Source organism: Pleurodeles waltl, chromosome 3_1 (assembly GCF_031143425.1).
Source record: "Pleurodeles waltl isolate 20211129_DDA chromosome 3_1, aPleWal1.hap1.20221129, whole genome shotgun sequence".
Taxonomy (NCBI): domain Eukaryota; kingdom Metazoa; phylum Chordata; class Amphibia; order Caudata; family Salamandridae; genus Pleurodeles; species Pleurodeles waltl.
In genome coordinates this window covers 534840727-534863067 of record NC_090440.1, presented here as the reverse complement: position 1 = coordinate 534863067, position 22341 = coordinate 534840727, and the positions used below count along the sequence as shown (strand labels likewise).

General features: G+C 45.1%; 1 protein-coding gene across 10 annotated transcripts in view; it reads left to right on the top strand.

The window, feature by feature from the left end:
- The window catches only part of LOC138284268 (zinc finger MYM-type protein 1-like), a 69964-nt gene that overhangs the window by 1240 nt on the left and 46383 nt on the right, over positions 1-22341 (top strand). For 2 of the 10 annotated variants that reach the window (XM_069222843.1, XM_069222848.1), the window contains exon 2: positions 3266-3292. The exons of the other annotated variants lie outside the window; for them this stretch is intronic. The gene's annotated coding sequence lies outside the window, so the exon portion shown is untranslated. The remainder of the gene's footprint in view (positions 1-3265; positions 3293-22341) is intronic. 10 annotated transcript variants of the gene reach the window in all.

The following is a 22341-nucleotide window of genomic DNA, read 5'->3' as shown; positions in this document are numbered from 1 at the left end:
CCTGCCTTAGAATGTACAAATGCTTCGGATTTATTTCTTTAGTGGAACCTGGAGTGTTTTAAAGACTCAAGATTAGAGTGTAGGGTTAGTAAATGTTGACGTCCTACTTGCCATACCACATGGATACTGTCAGTTCCATATGAACTGAACCACACTCCTTCCTGCCGGGTCAAATAAGCCTTAGCAATTTATCTTCCGATTTTATTTGAAAGGTTCTTGAGGCCATCTGACTCAGTTTGCCTTCTAATGCATCATGTGTTGCGAGGTTCGACACTAGACAGTGAAAAATTAAGGATCTGAGGTACACAATCCAGACATTTGGCATATTTTACACATAAACTGGTTTGCACACTGGCCTTCATGTTGCAATGTGACTTATGTGTTATTTCGTTGCATCACAAAATGCCCTTTCTAGGCAGTCACAAAAACACCTGCCTCATTAAAATGTACGAGACACGGAGCATTTTGCCACCCTCTGTGAATGGTGGCAAATACAAAAATGGAGATGTGTGAGTTATAGAAAAAAAAACCTCCACCACTGCCTTTACATTCCCTGGATGTTATGTTATGCTATACTCTGTTGTGTTATGCTATGGTAGGCTATGTTGTCTTATGCTACGCTATGTTGTGTTAGGTTATGTTGTCTTATGTTATGCTAAGCTATGTTGTGTTATGATAGGCTATGTTGTCTTATGTAATGTTATGCTATTTTATGTTATGGTGTCTGATGTTATAGTGTGTTATGCTATGTTTTGTTATTTTGTGTTATGATACGCCGTGTTGTGCTCTGTTATGTTATCTTATGTTATGCTATATTGTGTTGTGCAATGTTATGTTGTGTTATGCTATGTTATGTTGTGCTATGCTATATTGTGTTATGTTGTGCTATGTTCTATGTTGTGTTATGCTCTGCTATGCTATGTTGGGTTATGTTAATCTATGTTGTGTTATGATAGGCTATGTTGTTTTAAGTTATGCTATGTTGTGTTATGCTGTTATATTATGTTGTGCTATGTAGTGCTATGCTATATTGTTTTACGCTATGCTGTGCTATCTTCTATTATGTTATTCTCTTAGGCTGTGTTGTTTTGATGTGTTTTGCTGTGTTGTGTTATGCTATGTTGTTTTAGGCTATGCTATGTTATGCTCTGTTGTCTAATGTTATGCTATGTTGTCTGATAAGATTTGTTGTGTTCTATGCTGTGTTGTGCTATGTTGTGTTATGCTATCTTGTCTTATGCTATGCTATGTTTTTTGTTATGACAGGCTGTTTTGTGCTATGTTGTGTTATGTTACGCTGTTACACTATGTTGTCATAGTATGCTATGTTGTCTTATGTTATGCTTTATGTTAAGCTGTGTTGTGCTATGGTATGTTAAGCAGTGATTTGTTAGGCTATGTTGTCTTGTGGTATGTTATGCTATATTGTGGTGGTGTTATGTTGTGCTACGTTGTGCTATGCTATATTATGTTGTGTTATGCTGTGTAGTGCTGTTGTGCTGTGTTTTGTTGTGCTGTATTGTTTTGTGTTGTTAGGGTGTGTTGTGCTGTTATGTTCTTTGTTGTGCTGTGCTATACTATGCTATTGTGTTGTTATGTTAAGCTATGTTGTTCTATGTTATGCTGTGCTTTGTCGTGTTATGCTATGTTGTTTTATGTTATGCTATGTTATGTTGTGCTATGTTGTCTTATGTTGTGCTATGTTATGTTAAGCTGTGTTCTATTATGTTATGATAGGCTATGTTGTCTTATGGTATATTGTGTTGTGCTGTGTTATGGTATGTTGTGTTATGCTATGTTGTGATATGCTGTGTTATGTTGTGCTGTGTTGTTATGTTAGACATATTTTGTTGTACAATGTGTTGTTTATACTGTGTTGTGTTGTGCTAAGATATGCTATGTTATGCAATGATATGTTATGTTGTCTTATGTTATATTAGGCTGTGTTGTGTTAGGCTATGTTTACCTATATTGCGCTATGCTGTGTTGTTATGCTATGTTGTGTTATGTTAAGCTTTGTTTTGTTGGTATGCTATATTGTGTTGTGCTATGCTTTGTTGTGTTATACTATGTTGTGCTGTGCTTTGTTGTGTTATACTGTGTTGACCTATGCTTTGTTGTGTTGTGTTATTTTGCGATACGCTATGTTGTCGTTTGTTATGGTATGCTATATTGTGTTATGTTGTCTTATGTTATATTGTTATGTTATGCTATAGTGTTATGCTGTGTTGTGGTATGCTATTCTGTGTTGTGCTGGGTTATGTTTGTGTTATGCTGTGTTTGTTCTATGTTATGTTGTGCTATGTTGTGCTTTGCTATGTTGTCTTATGTTAAGCTATGTTCTATGTTAAGCTGTGTTGTGTGTGCTATATTATGTTGTGTTATGTTATGATAGGCTATGTATGGTTGTGCTAATCTATGCTGTTATACTATGCTATTATGCCTTGTTATGTTATGATAGGCTATGTTGTCTCATGTTATGCTATATTGTGTTATGTTGTGCTATGTTGTGTTGTGGCTTGTGCTATGTTATGTTGTAGTGTGTTGTGCTATGTTATTCTTTGTTATGCTGTGCTATGTTAGGCTATGTTGTGCAATGTTGTGTTATGCTATGATGTGCTATGTTGTGCTGTGCTATGTTATGTTAGGCTAAGTTGCGTTGTGCTGTAGTGTGTTATGTGATGTGTTATGCTATGGTATGTTATGTTGTGCTATATTGTGTTATGCTATGCTGTTATGCTATGTTGTGTTATGTTAATCTATGTTGTGTTATACTATATTGCTGTGTTGTGTTATGTTGTCTTATTGTATGCTATGTTGTATGTTAGGCTATGCTGTGTTATACTATGCTGTGTTATGCTATGCTGTGTTATGCTATGATATCTTACGCTATGTTGTCTTATGTTATGATAGGCTATGTTGTGTTATGATGTGCTATGATATATTAAGCTACGATGTGTTGTGCTATGTTGTGTAATGTTAAGCTCTGTTGTTTTATGTTATGCTGTGTTGTACTATGCTTTGTTGTGTTGTTATACTATGTTGTCAGGGTTGTGGAATTTATTAAAATATCTACTTGTCCATGGGACATGTTGCTTCTTAAATCTACTTGTCCCTTTGGTACCATGTAGTCCAGCGACAAATTATGGCAGCAATCTCATTATATAAGAGCTCAGATTATGCCAGGACTACAATTGTAGGGCTTGAATACTTGCAATTACAATCCCTACTAAAGCAATTTCCTTATTTTGCTACTTTTCCGCAGATCTATGTACTGGGGCTGGAGGAAGAGGTAATCAATAGTTCTAGGGCTAGAAAGCCTTTTGAGTCTGCAAACCTTCTAACTTGCATGTTTGAAAGCTTTTCACCAGCTCTTCTCTAACCTTTTCCTATAATGAGAAAGGTTGGAAATTTACTCCTGACAGTGGCAGAAGTAGAAGATCTTCCGGGCTTGGGAAAAAAGTGGTTGGGGGGAAGTGAACTTGTAAACACAACATTTTTTCACATGAGCACAGCTACACATGCATATTTGCTCGTGCTAAAATACAGTTCACAAATATCTTTTAGGAGTACGTTATCCTGGTCTACTTCTGTAAGTTCTTGTGAATTCATGAAAGCCACTAATTCAATTACATATACCATGGGTGCACTTTTGTGAATTTCTTTAAGAATTTGGCCCCTAATTAGGTCTGGTGTTAACAAAGACATTTTGGTTTTATAAAACTTCTATTTCACTCTCTGTCGGCTGGCTTTACTGTGAGTGATCGCATTCTGCTCTTCCACAAGGAACATATTGGCACACAAAGTAGATTTGTTCATTGCCAGGAACTACTGAGGCAATCAGTGGTGTAATGAAACTGGAGGGGGACCCCTGGAAAGAACCTGGAGGCCCCCTCCAGACTCACTCAGGACAGATGCTGTGCTAAGAGAGCCCCCATGGAAGAGGGCTGCGGGGCCTTTGTTACGCTGCTGGTGTCGGTGTCAGCTTTTTGAGACCAAAAACCTTTTTGTTTTCTTCTTTTTGTCAGTGTTTTCTACAATGGTGAGGGGCTGGCAGCTCCCACACCAATAAGGTGTTACAAAAGCCATGTCAAAACAAGACATGCATTGACGAAACCAAAAGACTCCAAAAAACAAAAAATGTCTGATCGGTTGGCTTTACCAGTGCTTGTTTATTTTCGTGCTTCCTATAATATTGTTGAAAAGGGATACAGTAATTTTCCATTAGGAATATTTTTTGGAAATACTAGCAGGCGTCAACACATTTTACTTAATGACGCTTCAAAGAAATGGCACCTAAAATGTTATAGTAGTGAAACGTTTGTTTTTCCTACTTGCATTTTTTTCTGAACATTTTATATTGAAAGCAAAGAATCATCACTGTTGCTTACAAGTTTCTGCAAACATTTGCATCTATTCAGAGATCATTCTGGGAGCGTTATAATTAGCCTCATATTGTTAAACCTTTGTAACGTGTGTACACTTTTTTTTTTTTTTTAACTGGAACTACTGTCAGTAGTGCAGTGTGACCTTAAAACGTTCATTTACGTCCCTCACCCTAATAATGAAGGCTTTTCATTAATGAACCATAAATACAAGTTCGAACAGCATGAACATATGGACACATATTACCTCAACTGCAGACAGTTCCCTTGTCTGTAAACAGCCCACCCAAGGGTTTGTGCTGTAGGGGGTTGGGCCTACTTGTCCCAAGGACAAAATAAACATGAAAACTTGTTGCCCTTGACCCTAAACAAAATGTCCCAGGCATCTGGCGATAGGAATTCTACAGCCCTGGTTGTGCTATGCTTAGTTGTGTTTTGTTGTGTTATGTTATGCTGTCTTGTTTTATGTTGTGTTATTTTATGTTGTGACGCCATGTTGTCCTGTGTCATGGTATGCTATTTTGTGTTATGTGGTCTTATGTTATGCTATGTTGTGTTGTGCTGTGCTGTGCTATGTTGTGTGATGCTGTGCTGTGTTGTGTGATGCTATGGTGTGTTGGGTTATGTTTTATGTTGGGTTATGTTGTGGTATGCCATGCTGTGTTGTCTTCTGTTATGCTGTGTTAAGTTGTGTTATGCTTTGTTGTTATGTTATGCCATGTTGTGTTGTTCTATGTTATGCTGTTATACTGTGCTGTTATGCTATGTTGTGTAATGTTATTCTATGTTGTCTTATTTTAAGCTATGTTGTGTTATGCCATGTTGGGTTGTGCTGTGCCGTGTTGTGCCATGTTGTGCTATGTTATGTTGTGTTGTGCTATGTTATGTTATGTTGTGTTATGCTATGGTATGTTGTCTTATGTTGTGTTATGATAGGCTATGTTGTGTTATGCTATGATATGTTGTGTTATGTTAAGCTATGCTGTGCTATGTTATGCTGTGTTGTGCTATGTTGTGTTATGTTAGGCTATGTTGTCTTATGCTATGTTGTTACGTTATATTGTGTTGTGCTGTTTTGTTTTATATTATGCTGTATTGTGTTATGTTATGTTGTCTTGTGCTAGGGTGTGTTAAGCTGTTCTGCTATGTTGTGGTATGTTAAGCTGTGTTGTGTTATGTTAAGCTATGTTGTTACGCTATGTTGTGTTGTGCTATGAATGCTTATGCACTCTACTCTGCACCACTGTACTCTGTGCCAATGCTTTCTATGCCACTCTACTCCACTATACGCCACTGCTTTCTGACACTCTACTCTGCAACACTGTACTGACCGCCACTCTAGTCTACACTGTTCTACTCTGTACTACTGCATTCTGCACCAATACACTCTAGTCCACTGCACTCTATACCACGCTACTCTGCATAACTCCAATCTATGCCACAGCACTTTACCGTACTACACTCTACTCTGCACTGCCCCACTCTACACTTCTCCACTCTGCACTCTATGCTACTCGAGTCTACTCTGCCACTATGCCATTGCACCACTCTATACTACTGCACTCTCTGCCACGCTGTTGTATGACACTCTACTCCATTGCACTCTATGCCACTCTACTCGGCCCCATGCCACTTTATGCCATTGCACTCTAAACCAATGCACCCTAAACAACTGCACTGTACACCACTGCACTCCACTCTGCACCACTGTAATCTACGCCACTGCTCCCATGCCATTCTACACCACTATGCCACTAACTTTTAGTCATGCTAAACAGCAAAGCCAATAAGTCTTGCGAAGACGAGACCTATTGACTTTGCCAATGTTTGTTAGTACTATGAGGTACTGAGGTCCATGAAAGAACTGTGAATGTGTAAGTCCTTATTTTAAACACGCATTACACACATCATAATATAGGCTGCTACAAAATGCACAAATACATTTTTGTTCAATAAAAAAAAAAAGTCCTTCTAATATACAGATTTGAATAATATACAGTTTATACCTAGTACTAACATTTTCTATAATAGTCCATTAATAAAAACCAGGCAATCCACTGCTCAACTTGGAACACCCTTACAGTATCTCTCTAAAAGAAAATATCTGTGCCATCAGAAAGCTTCAAGTGAAAGTCAGTGCAAGTTTCCGAGCCCCTTTGCATTTGCAGATTTACCAGTTGTGCACATTTGCATTTCTTTAGGGAAGGAGACACCCTGGCAGGAAGGCCTGTTTCTTATCTGTCTGTCCCTCCCTCCCTCAGAGTACACAAGACTCCCTGCCTTTCAGTCCAGCTGGGAAAACTGACCTGTCCTAATTACATTTTGTACTTTAGCTGAAAGGCTACAATTGCAGACAAATGCTGTCTGTTAAGCCTTTCATCATGGACAACAGACAGTGGGGCAAAATTACGGGCAGGACGTGAAAATTGCGAACGGGTGGTCACCCTACAAGCTCAGTCGTGTATCCTTCTGAGGTCGAAGACATGATTCCCCACTTTTGTTGTATATTTTTATTTGCACCACATTGATGGATTGTAATAATATTTATCCGGTTCCACACATTAGGCATTTCAGCAGTCGGAAGAACTACATTATTATTATTATTATTATTATTATTGTTGTTATTATACAGATAGACACAATCAGTCTGACAGTGGCCACGGGGAAGCCAATGTTATTTGCCTGCCCAGTGCCCACAGAGTTGCTCGTCATTTAGGCTTGATGAAATTCGGAAAACGCAAGACCTTGTCTAAAAACTGCTCTGTTAGAGGAACCTCAGCTACTTCATGACTACTTATGTGATGAAATGCCATACCTTCTCGGGAGCTGTCAGGAGAGGAGAGTTGTACTGTGTGTTAAATGGCTTCACTGACTTTGGAAAGGAAAGCACCTTACTGTCTTTCACAGGATAAGATGCTGTGCAGCTGAGAGATGCTTTTGCCTGCTAAAAGGCTGTTCACCACAATGTCTCTCAGGTAAGCTCTATGATGTTTTGAAATGCCAGCCTCTCTTGGGTGATATGCGGAGAGAAGAGATGGTGGCTCTGTTAGCTCGAGCTCAGATTCCCTGCCGCTGTTTGAAACCGTGAAATAATGTCAGATTTTCTCCAGTGATTTTGCAGAGAGGAGCGGTCATATTTCAAGTTACAAGGCTGTTCTGCTAGAGGTAGCTCAGTTTCTTTTATAGCGGTTTAAAATTATGACATGCTACCTCCTTTCGGATGCTATGCGACAGGAGATTACGTAGTGTCTATTAATTATCTGCTATTTCAGAGGAATTCGGGTTTCCTCAGTGATGGTTTACAATGATTGCAGATCGGCCCTTCGACTGTGACATGCTAAGAGGAGAAGTGGCACTACACAGTAAAAAGCATCTTCTTTGGTGGGGCATGGCCGGCAAGGTGGCCGCTCGGACCCACTAGGAGAGTGCTCGCGGCCCCATGTTCAGGATCCTACATCATCCTGTCTCCCTGAGGCTTCGCAGATCCTGCAAAATAGCCATGAGATCTAGTGCATGGGGGTACGGCGCGAGAGTCAGTGATCGTACTGGGTTCGGGCCACATTGCCGAACCCCGAGAGACTGCCTGACCCCAACATGGCGGCCGCCGTGTCGGTCGGCCGTTAATCCAGTGCTGGAGGAGTCGAGTGGCGCCGTCTTGCAGTCTTGTCTGGGGGGGCCCCCCGGCGGTGGCAATCTGGCCTGAGTCGGTCGGCGCAGGTGGGGAACGGACCTCCCCGTCCTGTCCTTGCATGGGGAGCGGATTGAGCCTACGACAGGGCTCAGGGCCTAGTAGCCCCCTGGAACAGGTGCGGCGCCGGACGTGGTGGGGCCCCTGCGACGCAGATCATCCACCGGAGACGAAGATTTGGCGCACGGCGGTGGTGTGCTGAAGGGGCCTGTGTGAGGTGCCTGCCCCAGATTATCAGACTCTGAGAGACTGCCTTATCCTAACATGGCGGCGGCCGTGTCGGCAGGCCGTTAAACTTGAGGCTGGGGGAGTCGAGTGGTGCTACCTGGCAGGCTTATTGAGGGGGCGCCCTGGTGGTTACAATTTGGCCTGAGTTGATTGGCGCCTGTGGGGAACGGATTCCCCCCCCCCCTGACTTTCCCACCTGCCTCATCTCTACAGAGGGGGGGGTGCCATTGATGGGGTCCTAGTGACCCCCTGAAACAATACAACGGCGGTCGCTGTGGAACTTCTGTGCTGCGGACCGATCGCCAGTGACGAGGATTTGGCACACGGTAATAGTGCACTGACCAGGCCTGTGGGAGGCGCTGGCCCAAGACTGCTGTATAGTGCTGAGCTCTTCTCCACGATGCTACTGCTGCCGGTAAGAGCGTGAAGTTGTGAGCTGGCCCTGTCACACACACTGTGACCATCGGTGCCCTAGGTGAATGGTGGAGGCGGATATAACGCGTAGTCTACGCCATGGGCAAAGACAAAGCGGGGAAGGGAGCTCAGCAAACCCAGATGGACCAATATACAATGCAGACTCTGGGTGGGAGTCTACAACAAGAACCCCCTGAACAAAGGGAGTGAACCCACTGGAACGCAAATCCTAGCCGCCATTGAGGCCTCAGGACAGGCAGTAAAGACGGAAATTGCTGCCATAGCAATTGGCGTGAACTTGCTGAGAGCAGATTTGAGAGTGGTAGCAGAATGCTCAGTGGCGACTGAGCAACAAGTGACCTCCATGCAGGCTGACATTGATACCCTAAAGACCTCGGTGGCCGCCCTGGAGGTTAAAGCGCGCATACTGGAACTGAGAGCTGAGGATGCAGAGGGAACAGCGCGTAAGTGCATCCTCTGTGTGGTGGGTTTCCCCAAAGTGGCAGAAGGTACGAACCTGGAGGCCTTCTTGGAGGACTGGATTAAAAAAGCACTACCCAACGCCTCCCTGTCAGCAGTGTTCGTGGTGGAACATGCGCACAGGGCGCTGGCCCCTCCGCCGGGTGCCCCTCCTCGAGTGATCATCGCCAAGATTCTCAACTACAGGGACTGGGACATAATCATCCAAGAGGTGCGCAAACATGGAGACCCTTCCTACAAGAAACACATAATCTGCTTTTTTCCTGATTATACTCGGGAGGTGCAGCTACAAAGACAGTCCTTCATGGGTGTTAAGCACAAACTGAAAGAACTCGGGTATACCTATATGTTACTATTCCCAGCTAAATTGAATGTTCTCCATGCAGGCCACTCCCATTTTTTTTCACTCACCTGAGGCGGTGTGGGATTTGCTGGAGCTTGGAGATGGGGGCAGAACGCCGGGGTCCCAGAGCGGAGGAGTCCGTGAGAAGCCCACCAAAACGGGTAATCTACAATCCACTATGCGTAGGGCCAGTTGGCGACTCCGTGCTACCCTAAGCGCCAGAGTGATAGTACACCCAGGTGGCACCTTGAGTATGCACAGGAGACGTTGGGAGCGGGAGGAGGCTAGACTGTTGGTGCGACCCGTCACTGCAGAGGCATCCCCTCAGTCCGGTTCCCCCCGCGGGGATGGTGGACTAACAAAGGACTCAGACAGCACCAACGCCTGAAGGGTTGTTGTGAATATGTACCAGAACTGGATGAGTGGTGCTGTGACTATTGGCGGACTTGAGATACTGCTCCCGCTGTCTGCTCTTTCCCTTCTCTCCTCCTTTTTCCCTGCTACCCCGCTTCCCATCCTCCCCTACTCCTTTCTGTTAAGCTCCTTTTTATTGCTGGGTGATGGAGACTCGGGCGGCTACAGGACACGGGTGGGGCTAATGTGGTGTACAGTCGCTACTTTATCCCCAACCCCCCTTTGCTAAGCTAACATTGTTTCATTCTCCCCCACCCCCTTTTTTTAGCGGGGAGAGTCATCCGTTGTGACTTATACTAATCATTTGCAGAGAGTAACACTTTGATTTTGGTACTGTGTGTGCGTGGTCTGGGTAGTCAGGAGAGAGGTGTGAGAGTATATCACAGACTCTGTCCAGGCCAGTTCCTCGCTATGGTACAGGTTGGTGCTGCCTCTACCTTCTGGACTCTAGGGTGGATAGCGGGGCGGACACACGGAGTGGGCAGACACTAGTTGTGGGTGGTGTTTACCTGGGGTGGGATGGGGTTGTTGTTTAAGGATTCTAATTCTAAATGCACCGTATTTCCTCAGACGGAGGGAAGGTTCGTGCTTCTGTTGTTGAAAATGCGACTGACTGGGTGGTGGGCGGAGGGGGTGGGGGAGGTGATTGCAACTTGGCATAGAGATGGCAGGTGCATTGATCAGAATGGTCACATGGAATGTGTGGGGGCTGAACTCTTTTGTAGAACGTTATAGAGTGCATACATATCTTAGGAGACTTGGGGTTCATATTGCTCACCTACAGGAGACACACTTGTTAGATAATGAAGTGCAAAAACTACAGAAGAAGTGGCGGGCCAATTATACTCAGCGACATACTCATCTTACGCAAGGGGTGTGTCAGTTTGGGTGGCCCCTGGGACACCTTTTCAATTAAAGAGCTTTACGGCAGATGTGCAGGGCCGCTATGTCTTTCTACATGGAGAGTTGGATGGCCGTGAGCTCTGCATTCTAAATATATATGCCCCCAACTAGGACGATGGGGAGTTCTTCCAAAGGCTCCAGTGTGAATTAGTACCCTATACAGGGATGCCCATTATTTGTGCGGGCGACTTAAATTGTGTTTTGGATGGGGCCTGGGATAGAAGCCCGCCAAGGATGGGCAGTAAGCCTCATATGACTGCCATTCTCCACAGGATAATGGATAATCTACATTTAGTGGATATATGGAGGGAGATGCACCCCACTTCCACAACCTTTTCTTGTTACACTCCCACACCTGGGGCACATAGCCGTTTAGACAGATTTCTACTTGCGAACGTCTGGACCCTGAATGTTCGTTGGGCTATCTACCAGGTCAGATTTCTGTTGTATCATGCCCCTCTTCTATTAGAATGTGGTACCCGCATGCCTAGACCGGTGATCCCCCTCTGGTGCATGAGGCCGGAGCTACTCGGCAACCATGAGTATAGGCGCGATATTCAGGAGGCACTGAAGGGTTATTTAGGCGAGAACTGGACCACAGCCCAGAGCCGCGGCATAGAATGGGAGGCCCTTAAAATTGTTATACGAGTCGAAAGCCTTACTAAAACATACAGTATTCGGAAGAAGCTAGATCAGGAACTGCCGCAGCAGGAGGACGCCCTGAATAACCTGCAGTGTCAAATTGACAATGGTGACGCATCCGAGGCCGAGCGTTGAGTGGTGCATGGTCACATAGGCTGCCTGTGGATTATATTCGATAATTATGTCCGTAAAGACTTCAAACAGCGATTGTATAGTGAGGGGGATCGGTCGGGGCGCATGCTCGTTTGGCTGCTCGGACGTGAACGCCCCACCCCCATAATCCTATCTCTCCGGGGTCCAATCGGAGATAAGATTTTAGGTCAAACGTGTGAATACCCATTGACGCGACCACCTCAAAGAAATATACACTTCTCCGCAGTGTGACGAGAGTTCTCAAATATGAGAATACCTGGACAGCCTCCGGTTACCCAGGCTCACGGACATTCAGGTGGAGGAACTAGAGGTTGAAATGTCCCTGGAGGAACTCCGGGGGGGCACTGGGAGGAATGGCCTCTGGGAAGGCGCCAGGCCCCGACGGCCTCCCGGTTGAGTTTTATCACGCATATTCCCCGACTGCTGGAAACACTTAATTTTGCCAGACTGCTGGAAACACTTCATGAGTCATGCATAGGGGGCCTTTTGCCACAGCAGATGAGGGAGGCATTGATCGTTATGCTACCTAAGGCATGGAGGGACCCTGCAGACCCGGGCTCCTATATGCCGCTTTCTATGTTAAATGTGGATGTGAAACTGCTCGCCATGCGATTAGGACATGTAGTGACCTCCTTAGTGGAAAAGGATCAATGTGGATTTATCCCTGGGAGAGGGACCCACATGAACTTGCGGAGACTATCGCATGTTATGCATGAGACGCGTAAACTCGCTGACCATGCTGCGCTGGTTGCCTTGGATATAGAGAAGGCATTTGATACCCTGTCCTGGGAATACTTATGGGCAGTTCTGTACAGGATGGGCTTGGGACCTTACTGTTAGTCATGGGTACGTCTACTCTACTTATTACCGCAGGCCCGGGTCCGCACTGGGGCACTTGTGTCCGAGGCATTTGATATTGAGCGGAGCACTTGACAGGGTTGCCCCCTATCCTCGCTACTGTTCGCTGTGGCCATGGAACCCCTAGCTATACGGCTGCGGACACGCCTGTGGAATTGGGGCATACAGGTTGGGACAATGACACACACTATATCACTATATGCTGATGATGCCCTGGTGTATGATACCTGAGCTCAGTCCCTCTCTTATTAACGCTGATGGACGATTTTGGTAGGGTATCGGGACTCCGAATAAATCGCTGGAAGAAGGTATTGTTTCCTATGGCGGGTCTGTCAGCACTCGTGGCATCAGAGTTGCCGCGAATGGATCTGGAGTGGGAGACAGAGTTGTTTCAGTATCTGGGCCTGCGGATGACACACTCCCCTCAACTGCAATATGCCTTAAACATGGGTAGAGTGATAGATGGCCTTCGAGTCTGGGTCCATTTTTGGACCTTCCTCCCACTGTCAGTTATGGGTAGAGTTACACTCTGCAAGATGATTTTCCTCCCCAGATGCCTGTACATGCTACAGAACTCGTTCTGTGAAATGCTACCACCTCTTTTTCAGCAGCTTAATGAATTACTTCTGTCCCTGGTATGGGCGGGTAAGTGGTCCAGAGTCCGCATGGATGTGCTAAAGCTGGGCCTGCCCGATTTCTGCCTATACTATGCAGCGAGCAGGCTGCAGTATGCTGCCATGTGGGGTGACGACGGCCCCAATTTGGAGAAAGACCTTTTAGAAGGCTCTGTTTGTTTGTCGCATTTAACGTGTTTGTTGAGGGGTGGCTCCAGGTTTCCACCCTGGGTCCCCTTCCTAGTAGCGCAGGTGTCGTGCGTCTGGGAACAGGCTGTTTTGAAGGTGTTGCATAAAGCGCCATATGCGCGCTTGATTCCGCTTTGGTGGTTGCGCCCCTTCTCCAGTGCTGCAGGAACACTGGACTTTGGAAAGTGGTAACACAGCAGCTGTAATACTGCTGGCCATCTATATCGAAGCAATACATTTATTACCCGGGAGGAAGCAGAGTCCCTTTTTGGAATTGACCAAGATCGATTTCTGCAATACACATGCCTCTCGCAGACAGCGCGTGAGGTTTGGACCACTTTTTCCACAGACCCGATTGAATCCCACCTTACAGCGATCCTTGTTGACCCTGGTTAGTACCGTGGTCTCATCTCCCGGCTCTACAAGGTTCTAAAACAAGATAGGCAGATAAGCATAACTGGGGCTAGAGATAGTTGGGATGCTGATCTGGATGGCCCGCTCGCGGATGGTGAATGGACTAGAACTTGTTCCCTGGTGCGGGATGCAACTAGCAATGCAAAATTTAAACTGATACACTTTTATTACGTGCACCAGGCCTACCTGACACCGCCTACATAGAATATTCCCAAAACGCCCAGATAGGTGTGCTCGCTGTGTTGGGGCCTCAGCTAATTTTGACCACATGACATTGGTATGTTGCATGATTCAACCCTTTTGGCTCCAAATAGTGCGGACACTGAGGGAAGTGTCAGCTGTTGACGTAGAGGTGACCATGAAACACTGCCTACTGGGCTTAATCCCCTACCCCAAAAAAGGACGCAAAATGACTTACAGATTTGCACAGTTGGGGCTCATCTATGCCAAGCGGTGCATTGCGATACACAGGGCGAGCCTGATTTCACCCCCCCCGCATGATGCATGGTTGGCTGATCTCGTTGAGTGGGCGACTGCGGAGGAGTGTCCGCTTCGAAAAGTGCGTATGGATAAGTACGCTTAGTGGGATCTGGAGAGATGGAGAGGTATGATGGATGCCATATTAGGGGACTCTGTGGAGATTGCGGGGGACTGCTTGGAAGGCGCTTCCACTTGCTGAGCCTAGATGACGCCAACCTGGGCGAGCAACGCATGAGTGCATTGTGTCTGACTGGTTGGAGATAGTTGGAGGATGGGGTTTGTCCCATGCCCCCCAACCACCCCTCCCCCTCCTCTGTCGGTTGATTTGTCACTGAGGAGTGGATGTCCACTCTTTCTCCTGTCTACATGGTGGGCCCTGTGTGGGACTTGCAAGAGTGTTTGTGGGTCCGGATGGTTCCTCCTTGGTGTGCTCTATCGGCTGGGTGGGTCTGGCTCATGTTGTAGCTTCCCTCCAGACTCAGATTTAATACACAATCTCAGTGACAGTATTGCACACTGGATTGCTCTGCAATGTCTTCCACGTTATATCATTTATGGTGAATGATATACATTTCTCTGTTGCCCATGTAATGCTTGTCAGGCGACAATTGTTTCTGCAGTCACATAGGTTAGTTTTGATCTACCATCATATGCATAGGTAACACTTTATGTATCGCTGGAGACTCTGCTGAGGACGTGATGGAGACATCATGATTGTCAATTTGGAATGTAATGCTCTGCTGCTGCAGTATACCGTATGAACGGTGTAATTCATGTGTTGTTATTACATAGTAATAAATAAAGTTTTAAATAAAAAAAGCATCTTCTTTACTGTAGACACCGCAAGGAGTTGTGTCATATGATGAAATGCTATAGCCAGCCTCGCAGACATGGGAGGAAGGCATAGCAAGCAGTTGCAGTATTAAAGGGAGTGCAGGCACTGTGTCTTGTCTGACATTATGAAGCCTCCTAGACCTAGAACTGTGAATTAGCGTATGTCTCGCTTCTGCCACCCTGTGCCACTTGTGAAGGGGCTCTCAAATCAGCTAGCGCATGTAAGGCCACCAATGTGCATTCTTGAAAATGGCAGGTTACAGAGCCATGCTTCATGCAATTCGCTGAGTCTCGTGAACACGCAGAAGGTGAGAAAATGCAACAAAATTGAATGAAATTACCAATTAAACCCAGTTTAAAAGCCTCCTAAACATGCACAAATTCAAGACAACTTTTTTAATGAAACATCCACACATTTACATTCATAAAGTATTCTACAATGTGCCATCTACATAAGTGAGCCGATTCAAAGCTCCATGGCCGCCATGAGCATAAGTGCCAATGCGAGACACAAAAGGAAAAAGAAGTTCACTCACAGTCAAACATATTGGCAATCGTGCAGTTATCCATGTAACAGGATCAGTCTGCAAGGCGGTGCCAAAACCTCCCCAAGGCTGGACAAACATAAAGCATTTACCAATGATAACAAAGAATTTTTGAAAGTGAAAGTGATGGGCGTGGTAAAAATCCCACAATAAAAAGAACATCAGATTGTCTCCTTTAAATAGGGTCCATCAGACTGTCTGTGCAAGGAAAGAAGAACAAAGTCAAAAAGGTGGGGGCAAACTTTGGGGACAGAGGAGACAGACAAGGAGACTGATCCGGGATGTAGTCGCAAGGACAGACTAGTTGACAAAGGCTAAGAGAGGGGCAGAATATAGAACTTGCTATAAAATGACACATCACAAAGCAAAACCTCACATCTCTCCACTCAGTGTCACATTTAATCATTATGTCCCACACTGGGTAATAACACATAAGATGACACAGCCACATACCACATCAAATTCCCTTAACCACACTACTCCTTAACTCACAACATTTAATCAACATAAGCAACACCATGAAAAACATCACATCCTCCAACACCACACTAGAATACTCCACTTTATTCACACCTTATCATCCCTTGTCAAAACACTCAACACCTTTTTATCAAAGGGAAGGAGTTTTACCAGTGCAGTTATTTTAAAGAAAATAAAGTAAGCCAAATTACATTTCTTTATTGCTTCACCACTGTATGCATTTACCATGGCTTTATACTCCTCTAAATCAGATTTTCATGTTTTGGGATTGTGCACCTGCACAGTTCCTGGTTCACTGATGGTAGCAAGTCACACAAAATTATGGTTTGCCCGTCTGATTTAAAAGTGGACGAGCTGTTGGTGTACCCACAGTGGAGACTACTTTGCACCATAGTTAATCCACTATGAAGGCCCAATTGAGTAAGGTACATTGGAGGCTTGCCTCTGTGTCTGCCATCTAATTTAGATGGGCTGATATACAGGTTTATTTTCACTGCCCATCCCTGCCAGGAAAACCTAGACTGTAAGGGGAAGTGAAAACTGTCTAATGCCCCCTCGCCATGAAAGATAACGTCTCTGTCAAAAGGGGGTAGGAGGTTGAAAATATAATTTACATTTGGAAACCCACACTTCAGTATTTTAATTTTGGAAATAAAATAAGTTTGACCGATGGTGCTGTGCATCAAACTTGACAGAAACCGCTGTGATGGCAGTTCCTCAATCAATCAGTATTTGTAAATCGCCGCTACTCACCTGTGAGGGTCTCAGCGGACTGGCGGGGAGAGGAGGGCCTCATCCGAAGAGCCACGTCTTGAGGTTCTTCTTGAAGGTGGTGAGCGACGGGCTTTGTCTGAGGTGCAGGGGGAGGTTGTTCCAGCTTTTTGCTGCAGTGTAGATGAAAGATCGACCTCAGGCTGTGGTTTTGCGGATGTGAGGGATGTTGGCCAGGGCCACCTGGGCAGAGCGGAGGGATCTTGCGGGGGTTTCGAAGGAGACACGGGGGTTCACGTAGGCTGGTCCTGCATTGTGTATGGTCTTGTATGTGTGAGTGAGACGCTTGCAGGTGATTCGCTTCTCGACTGGTAGCCAGTGGAGGGCCCTCAGGTGTTGGGAGATGTGTTCTCGGCGAGGGAGGTCCAGCATGAGTCTGGCGGCGGCGTTCTGGATGAGTTGAAGTTTTTTGATGGTCCTAGTTGAGGTTCCAGCGTAGAGGGCGTTGCCATAGTCGAGCTTGCTCATGACTAAGGTGTTGGTGACTGTCTTCCAACAGTCTGCTGGGATTCATCTGAAGATCTTCCTAAGTTTGCGGAGTGTGTGCCAGCAGGAGGAGGCTACAGAGCTTACCTGGCGGGTCATGGATAGGGAGGAGTTGAGGATGATTCCTAAATTGCGGGGGTGCTCTGTCAGTGCATGGGGTACGCTGAGGGATGTGGGCCACCAGGAGTCGTCCCAAGCTGAGTTGACGTTTCCGAAGATGATGAGCTCCATCTTGTCGGAGTTGAGCTTGAAGCAGCTTTCTCTCATCCAGGTGACGATGGCTTCCATTCCTGCGTGAAAGTTCTTTTGGCCGTGTCTGCGTCTTCGGTGAGGGTCCTGCCAATGCTTAAGAAGTGATTATCAGCTTGGTCGTCTTTTCCAAATTTGGCGAATGGGGACTCGATCACTGTGGCAGAGTAATTTACTTTGTCGCCATGACTGATGTATCCCCCACCCACCATATAATAAATCATCCCCTAAATTCCTCTTGAGGAAAGTGGACATTGTAAAAGAATGGTCACGCTGGTACAATATTCAAGGAATAGATATGCCAGAACCGATTAAGACTGTCTGACAAACACAATATTTGATTCAAATAGACTTTATCAGTTGACCCCTAAGGTTATCAAAGTATAGGCAATCAATTAAAATAGGCATACTGGAGCTTTTTATTTTTAACCCTCACTCCCAAATGCATTACACATTCATCATTTTCCCCCTATCAAATGAATAGGAAAATCCACGATTTAACCCCACCAGAAATGTCATCATATCTCTTCACCAAATTGGATTTGGGAGTTTCGAGAAATACATGAAGTTTGTAGTTTTCTGCTATGTGTTTCTTCAGTACAATGTAGAACTCTTTGTGTTAAAGTAGCTCAAATTATTATCTCTAGATTTCTTGGCAGCCTTTTCCTTAAGCTCCTTTTTACTCTCATTTATTAAAGCATCACTGCTAAAGGTTTCTTGATTTAAACACAGAGGAAAATTCATTTAGCTTTGCTTAGTGCCTCTTGCCCATCACAATTCACTATGGCAAAGGTCTTTTATGCCAAGCAAGAATACTTTATTGAACATACTTGCATTCTTTGCGAACATTGTATGGCTATTTTGGTTGAAATATTATTCCAGGCGGTTAAGCAATGTTCTGTATGGATAGCTTGTATAATCAGAGATGGGACAAGAGTGAAGAGATTTTTCGGTATCTACCCTCCATTTTATTCCAGTCATGTCGCAAACTTCGGCTTATGACTTCTGTTCTATATAACGTTTGAGGGGATACTATAGCATTATAAGCTGTGATCACCTGGGTTAGTCATGATCCGTTGAAATCCCTTACAATTCTGAAAACACCCCCAACCCAATGCAGTGAAATTGCTTGAACGCTGCCCATAAGCTGCTGTAGCCCCACCTGTAATCCGACGAGGTGAGTGTTGCTGGGAGGACGGGTGGAACACGGCGATCGGCCCTCCGGCACCGTGGGCTGTATGATACCCTCTTCCCAACCAGGGCGGACTGGCTGGCTTTTGGGGCCGCTCCATTGACAGTAGTGACCCACAGTGATGACCTTTGGAGTCTAGCACTCTAGCAGAGGGAAGCTACCACTAACCACCCCTTGTGACTGTGGTGACTGGGTCAATCTTTGGCACTGTGATGCTGGTGGAGTCTGTTTAGGCAGTACTCCTTATTGATGTGACCTACCCACCACTGGCTGCCTGGGGCTTTGGTGACGACGACTTGGGGGTGTGGTGGTTGAACCCCTCGAGGCAGGACAAGAGTGCTGAGTGGGATCACTGGGCTCCACGCGGTGGTTCCCTCCCTGTCTCATTTGGCAGTATACTGAACTCAGGTGGAGACCGCAGGCCGTGCTCTGGGGCACCCAATTGGAGGCATTTAGGCCCATTCCTTCAAGTTGGACTACGTCTGCTGCAGCATGGGGAAGGCAGATAAGCACCAGGCGCGCCTGACTTTTGAAGCTAAGTGAGTGGCCAGGCCCCTGCAGTTGGAGTCTCCCGATGCCGATCATGCGGAGTCATCTGCAGGGAGCACAACGTTGGAGAGTACTTTACTTGCAATGCAACAAAGCCTGCAATCCATAGATAGCAAAATCTACTCCCTAAATCTACTAATGGATCAAATGTCAGCAACACACGACCGTCATGCCATGGGTATAGCTGAGGCTGAACAGTGCATATCTGCAACAGAAGACATCCTACAAAATACATGAGACACCTGCCTCAATATGGAAAAAGTGCCCGCTCATGTCCAGGCCGAGAATGAAGATGTGGAGTCCAGGTCCCGCAGAAATAATATTTGCATTCTTTGGATCTGGAGACAACCAATTCCGGGAGGCTTGAGCTCTGTGTTGAGCATCTCCTTTGAGATGTTTGGTGTGGAATACTTCTCCACTATGCGGATTGTCGAGCAAGCTGATAGCCAAAACCCTCCTGCCCCACATGTGACACCAGACACCGAGACCTATCACTGCTAGGCTGCTCAGCTATCACAACTGTGATGTAGTACTACTTCGACTACAGCTGCCCCTTCTATCTGATCCATGTGAGCCTGCCTTTGTTTCTTACTTGACAATACAAGGGCTGTCAAATTGGTTTTCTATATGGTGTGCAAAATCTCTGAGGCTCCCCTCTTATACTTGTTGTTTTTGGACAAAATCTCTGATGCTTCCCTATTATATTTATTGTATTCTCTGTGATTAGGTAAGCGAATAGAGGATCCATCTATTTGGGTTTTTTCTACTCTTCCTCACCTCCTCCGCTCCACCCGCACCCTTCTTTTTCATATTTTTAGCTTCTGACTTTACATACTTCCCTATGAAGCACTTATTTCTTCTATTGTCATAGGTTCTATATGATATGCTTCCATATATGGTATATCTTGGGTAAAATATTGGGCCCGCCCCTTCTCTTCACCAGCATTGGTCTCAAGGAAATGAACACAGAGGTCTGGCTAATTGAGTCTGATGCCTTTTGTTTTTTGCTAATATTCTCTGGGGAAGCTACTTGCCTTACTATGGCAGACATCCAATCAGTTACTGCCTGTGTATCTTTGCTATTGCATTTATAAGCTGGGTTTGTGATTGTATTCCCTCATTGTTCACTGCCATTGCTCCAAATATACCATGCAGAGTCTTGCATAAGTAATTTAACTTCAAATAGCGTTGAAGAGGTAGGATCAGGTTTTATGGATTGATGTTGACGTCCATTGTCAGACATTTCACCTTCCATCATCCTCGCACCATTAATGGGAGAGAAAAAAAAGCACATCCTCATCTACCACATTGACCATCTGGGGCAACGTATCATCCTGTAAGGGCAGGGGTGGGGGCTTACATTGCCTTTGACATTAGGTGCACCCAGGGAAGTTGGCATGAGCTGATCAGGATAGTGAGAATGAAATAAACAAGGGGATGAAGGCAAATTCGGTTCTGAGAATACCACGTATTCCAGAGTTTAAATTCAGTGTACTGCATGCTTCATTTGTATTAGAGCACACACCATGGTGTCCTGATGTATCCACTTGTATAGAGAAACTACAAGGGACAGGGAATGTGTGGAGCTTTGCTTTCCCACAAACTCCTTTACTGAAGTAGCTAGCATTAAGGTCGAAGATGGTGCATGAATAATGACCTTTCTCTGTCATGCCTGTTGTTGCCATGGAGCCTTTCCTTAATTTGGTGGTTGCTAATGAGTTGAGTATTGATTTAAAAAAACAAACACTGTAACTTAAGTTTATTTAAAAAAATAGAAATCGATTTTATCATTTAACTTACCCCCTTCCTCCAAGAAAATGCACTACTACGGCCTCTACCTTAAACTGCCCTGGACAGCCAAAGAATTTTCACCCCCACTACGGACAACAAGTAGTCAGACCAGAGTCCATTCATCTCCTTAAATTTCCAAGTAAATATTCTGTGCTTACAGCTCGACCTCTCTGCCGGACATCAACTCTCCTAGCTCCCCAGGATGGAGGACACAGTTGAGGCTGCTTAGAGCAATGACAATATGAGGAATAATGAGACCTACAAACTAAGTGCTTGCAACCTTGGCTGCAGAGCTTGCTACAACCAGTAGGTAATAAACAATAGGAGGGGAAACAAAATAAAGGCACGCCTGTCTCACCAGGTTCCCGCATCCAAGTGTTTTCCGTGTGAATATGGAGTGGAAAGGCTTATGTTCAGAGCTGAGAAATAACCTACAGTTTCCTGTAGCTTTCTGTTTTGAAAAGACTTACTTCTAAATCATCCGCAGTCTCATAGATTTGTTTCTGTAGATACATACATGGTTCAGCTCAGTCCCAAATTAAGGACATCACGTTACCCCATCCCCCATCCCCGGCATGAAAATTAAATGTTGTTTTGCTGGTTGTCTGCCTGGCAAGGCATGACCGCAACCATAAGCATGGTGCTGAGCATGTCTTCCAAAATCTGCCACAACTGGCTCAGACTGATTATTTCAGTACTAATACTGTTAGTCTGATGGAGTGTTTACGATGTTTGTCAGCTTGCTTTGAAACCCCACGGTGCATAAATGTCAATAATGTCGTGGCTCTGAGACTTACAACAGGTTGACCAGACTGCGCATTGCAACGTATAATAAACATTGTAGATTGTGGCAAATTTGAATGTGGCATATATTGTTTCATAATGCATAGCTGAATTATTGTATATAGCTTGTGTGGCATCCTTAAAGCTTTCCCAATACCCTGATTAAATCAAATATGCACCCAGTAATTACTATGTCAGCGGTAGTCACACAAGTTAAAAAATAAAATAAAAATGGCGCTACAGGCAGGCCAGCGCACTCCAGTCTCACAAACAGTTTTACGTTTCCTTTCCGCTCAGAGACTCCCCTTTGGTGGAAAGAAAAAATAGTACAGTTTTGCCAAAGAGAGAGGATGTTTCTCTCCTACTTTGATTTATTCAGAGCTTACTACTACCATCTTTTCTTGAGGTATTTTCTTCAGGTGTTGGGTGTTCTTTCTGTGTTACATGTCCTGGCCA